We start from the raw sequence: 5,616 nt of genomic DNA on the forward strand, positions 1-5,616 counted from the left end.
GAGTCATTGACAGGATGGTAAGAAGATTAAATGAGATTCATTATGTAAAGTTCTTAAGCTATGGTTAGTGCTCAGTGCATGTTGCTTTATTATTATTATTTTAAACTTTTTCTACCCTCTGGGTATCAGGCCAGAGAATTCCCTTTGATCCGAAGAGGCCCTGACTAGTCCGGGCCAGCTGTGTTCCTTGACTGGGAAGGACTCCAGAAATAGCCCCAGTGTTTTTAGGAAATGGAATCCAAATCTAGAAATCATTAGTAACTTGCCCCCAAGGCCACCTGGGGAGGCAATGCTGGGATTTGAACCAGTTCTCTGACTCCAAGCCCAGTGCTCTTTCACCCCATCCCTACTGCTAAAAGCAAGTTCTCATGATCTCCTTGCCCTGCCTGAAACCCTCAATGGCCCCTCACTGCCTCCACAATACCCACGGCCTGACCTTCAAGGCCTCCAGCCCTGGGTTACCTCTCTCTGTCACCACCAATAGTCCACACCAAGGCAAGAAACGTTCGATGTTCCCCAGAGGACACAAAGAAGCCTGCTGCTGCCCACCAAGGAATTCAGGAAGTGGGGCCACTTCACTCCAATCCCTTCTCCAGGTATTCTGCTCCCGATGGAGCCCACCTGTCCTCCTGGATTAGTTTTCTAGGGCTGCCATAACAACTTACCACAAATTTAGGAGCTTAAAACAATACGAACCTTTTAATCTTACAGTTCTGGGGGTTAGAAATCTGAACTGGGTCTCACTGGGCTAAAATCAAGGTGTCCCCAGAACTGCATTCCTCTGGAGGCTCTAGGAAAGAAGCTATTTCCATATCTTTTCCAACTTCTAGAAACTTCCTGCATTCCTTGCTTCATGGCCCCTTCCTCCATCTTCAAAGCTAACCACATAACACGGTTCCCATGCTGCCGTCTGTTTTTTCTTCAGTCTCTTTCACATTGGGGGACCCTTGTGATTACATTGAGCCCACCTAGATAATCCTGGATAATCTCCCTATTTGAAGGTCAGCTGATTAGCAATCTTAATTCCACCTGCTGCCTTAATCCCCTTTGCCACGTAACCTAACACATTCACACTAATCCCTGGATGTGGGTGTGGACACCACTGTGGGGGGAGTCATTCTTCTGCCCACCACACTCCTCCTCCCTCCCTCGCCAGGCCCTGCCCTTCCTCACCAGGCAGCTGTCATTCAGGTAGGAACCCAGGAACCCGGAGGAAGTGTGTGCCGCCCACATTTCTGGAGAGGAAACTAAGGCTCCTCACAACACACCTTGTGGAATGTTTTTGAGTTTGTAACGGGCTTTCACATTCTTGGGTGTTAGTATCATTTGTTTTGCTCCACATCTGAGAAAACTGTGGTTAGAAAGGTCAAGTGGGGGGCGCCTGGGTGGCACAGCGGTTAAGGTTAAGCGTCTGCCTTCGGCTCAGGGCGTGATCCCGGCGTTACGGGATTGAGCCCCACATCAGGCTCCTCCGCTGGGAGCCTGCTTCTTCCTCTCCCACTCCCCCTGCTGTGTTCCCTCTCTCGCTGGCTGTCTCTATCTCTGTCAAATAAATAAATAAAATCTTAAAAAAAAAAAAAAAGGTCAAGTGGCTATCCCAGGGTCACAAGTCAGGAGTGAATATTGCTGGGCTCACACCCAAGCCTGACCCCAGCTTTTCCCCTCCTTCCCAGACCCCCCACAAACAGCCGCCCCTCCCCAGACCATCTTAATGATTTTCCAAGGGCACGCCAAGGGAGTCCTGTGGCCAATCTGCCCTTATTTCTGGCTTCTGGCCAGAAGTCATGGGGTCATACTTGAAAGACTTCCTCAAACCCTGCAAGTCATCGCTCTGGAGGCTTCTGCCTGAATTAGAAGCAGGGACTGTTTCCTCTATGCTGCCAATGGGGCAGGCTGTAATGGGTGTAGGTTTCCAGGGGAGCTATTTATCAGTGTGTTTCAAAAGCCTTAAAAGCGTGCATTCCTTTTACCCATCAATGCCACCAGATGGAAATAGACAAATATGCAGAAATGCACATACAAGGTTGTATACCGAGGCGTTACGTGGAACAGCAAAATATCAAAGCCAACCAAGATGTCCACCAGTAGGGTCTTGATGAAATAAAAAGAGGGATCCAATGTGGTAGAACTACACAGTTACTAAGAATAATGTAGATCTCCGTTTAGCCATATACAAAGACAGCCTCAAATAAGCACATGAAAGAAGTTCCATTCCATAGTCACCAGAGATGCACAGAATAAAGCCATCATTAGATGTCACTACACACCTATTAGAATACCTGAAATTAAAGAGTGACCATATTAAATATTGCCAAAGACGTAGAGTCACTGGAAATCACATACAGTGCTTGTGGGGCGGTATAATGATTTTATTTTTTTTAAATTTTTTTTAAAGATTTTATTTATTTATTTATTTGACAGAGAGAGAGACAGCCAGCGAGAGAGGGAGCACAAGCAGGGGGAGTAGGAGAGGAAGAAGCAGGTTCCCAGCGGAGGAGCCTGATGTGGGGCTCGATCCCAGAACGCTGGGATCACGCCCTGAGCCGAAGGCAGACGCTCAACGACTGCGCCACCCAGGCGCCCCCAGTATAATGATTTTAGACAACAGTATGATAGTTTCTTACAAAGTTGAATTTTTTTTTTAAGATTTTATTTATTTATGTGACAGAGAGACAGCCAGCGAGAGAGGGAACACAGCAGAGGGAGTGGGAGAGGAAGAAGCAGGCTCCCAGAGGAGGAGCCCGATGTGGGGCTCGATCCCGGAACGCCAGGATCACGCCCTGAGCCGAACGCAGATGCTTTAACGACTGTGCTACCCAGGCGCCCCATGGTAGTTTCTTACAAAGTTGGACTTTTTAATATGGTTACCCAAGAGAAATAATAGCACAAGTCCATACAAAAACTGATATATAAATGTTTACAGCAGCTTTACGTCTAACAGCCCCAAACTGGAAACCACCCAAAGGTCCATCACCACGTGGATGGATAAACAAACGGGTATACCCACACAATGGAACCTACTTACGACTAAAAGAGAGGAACTATCAATCCGCACAACATGGATGGATCTCAAAATAAAGAAGCCAGACAAAAAAGAAAACATAGTGTATGATTCCACTTATGTAACATTCTAGAAAATACAAACTAATCTGTAGGACAAAAAAGCAGGATCAGTGGTTGCTGGTGTGTGCGTGTGTGGGGGGGGGGGAGGGGGTGGCAGGAGGGATTCTAAAACGACATAAGGGAACTTTTGAGGGTGAAAGATAAGCTCGTCGTCGTGAATGTGCTGATGGGTTCGTGGGTGTACACACACGCTGAAACTCATACACTTTAAATATGTACAATTTATTGCATGTCAGTCATACTCCAATAAAGCTATATTATAGGAAAGATGGCCTCTTAAAAAAAAAGAAAGAAAAAAAGCAGGTTCCAACTGTATATACAGCCTGATTTCCTTTCCGGGGGAAAAAAAGGTCTTTGTGTGTGTGCTTTTTCTGGGTGACGAATCGGACGTGAAGTAGACTTTTTAAACTCTTCTGTGTTTGCTTACAACCACACGTCTGAATTTATATTTATAATAAATAAAACAATTTCCATTTCGCAAAAGGAAAACCAAACAAGGGCCCTAAGCAAGGCCTAGCTCCTCCCCCTGCCTGGTCCTCTCCAGCCTGAGCGGAGGCACGAGTTGACCCAGACTCCGGGGCTTCCTGCGAGCTGGTCCCCACGCACGACGGCCCCCAGGGCAGTGACGAGAGCAGCCCTGCAGATGCTTCCCGGAAGGCCGACGGGTCAGCCTGAGCTAGACCAGTAAATCAGCGGCGGAAGGGGCCGCAGGGTTTCCTCCGCAGAGGCAGGGCAAGTGTCGTGGGGAAATGCAAGCTGGTGTGGGTGAAGGAGGGGCGCCCACCCGCGCTTGGCTCTAAGAGGGTAAGGCCTTTAGTAGTATATGGTGAGAGAGGAAGCGGCGCTGCCCCGCTTGCTAGGGACCAGAACGGAGACCTGGGAAACCAGCAGGCCACTCCTGAGTTCTTAGGGCCAAGGGCCACCTGTTCGGTTCCCTGTTTCTTTGTACAGACAACTACACCTTCGCAGGTGGTTCACGTACCAGCGAAGACTAGCTCTAAGTCAATTTCCCAGGATAGACTCTGATTGGCCCATCTTGCATCACGTGAGTGAGCCAGTCAGCCAATGGGGTGGGATCCCGTATAATAAGGGGCTTTCTGAGGGGTTCACAAGGGCTTCTCAGAGGACAGGCAGGCAGGGGCTGGGCTGCTCCTTCAAAGCTGTGCACGTTGTTCTGCGAGCCAGAAAATGTGGCGGCGTGGTTTAGTCCCCAGACATAATGGTGCCTCCCTACAGTGCAGCTGTCCTGAGGGGCCCAAGCACAAGAAAACCAGCCTGATTCAGGCCCCCTCCCATGGAGTGGTTCCCCATCCTCTACCGTAGCAGGGTCCCTGGTGACAGCTGCTCAGACCCCTGCCCCAGGGCAGCAAAGTTCTGCCCCAACAAGATTGTGGCAAAGGCCTCTGAGGAATCTGAACTAGGTTATGCGGAGGAAGGTCAGGCTTCGTCCGGACTAGCAGGGTGGAGAGATACACACAGAGTGAGCAGAGGAGGCAGAATCTCGGTGACTCCCAGGGGCTTCTCATCACTGTCACCAGAGTGACAGTCCTATGGCTCAACACCGACACAACCACCGCTACAAAAGGCACGACAAAAGGCATGCTTGCAACATGCTACGCAGTTTCCGTGCAGGAGGTTTCTGAGTAGCAGACACTAGTGCCTGCCGCAGATAGAACCTTGGAGAACCTTGTCTAACTGCAAGTGTTCAAGGCGAACATTAATACTGATTTGCATTTTCTACAGACCAGGTATCCAATCCAAGCACCTCACTTACATCTGCTCGTGTAATGGGGTAGATGCTATTATCCCCATCTTACAGATGAGCAAACTAAGGCACAGAGAAGTTCAGGAACTTGCCCTAGTTCACAGAGACAGGGTTCAAACCCGGGCAGCCTGGCTCTGACGGCATGCCTGTAACCACTGCCCACTAGGCATGGATATGCACCTATTCCGGGCACTGGGATGCGGACCAAGACACATACCCTACTTTGTGGGCCCTACTGCCTGGGTGGGGAGAGACATAAATAGCAACGACCCACATAATGAGCGGTCACTGTTGTTTTAAGTGCCACAAAGCTTGAACTCTAAGAGTATCTAGAAAGGGGCCGTCCTTGCCTGGAGGGGTCAGCGAGGTCTTCCTGCCGAAGTGACCCTGATGCTGCGGGCTACAGAGTGACAAGGAGTGGGCCCGGCAAAGCAGTGAGGGCAGAGTGTGTGGCAGGAAGAGGTCCGGGTAAGAGGGAACAGAATGTACAGTGTGCCCCACATTAGGTAAGCGCTTTGCTGAAAGGTACCCCAGGCAAAGGTTACAGGGCATGGTAAAGACCCTGCCCTGGCCTCCAGGTGACTGGCCACTCTCTCTGTGACTCTGCAATCCCAGTGGACTGTCTGTAGCTCTCGGAGGTGGCAGTAGGACAAACCCATGAATATTTTCAGGGGAAATGTTTGCTACCAAGTGGCCCGGAAGGACGCTGATCACTTCAGCGCTCAGGT

Source organism: Ursus americanus, chromosome 18 (genome assembly GCF_024610735.1).
Source record: "Ursus americanus isolate L20-20 chromosome 18, mUrsAme1.1.p, whole genome shotgun sequence".
Lineage (NCBI taxonomy): Eukaryota > Metazoa > Chordata > Mammalia > Carnivora > Ursidae > Ursus > Ursus americanus.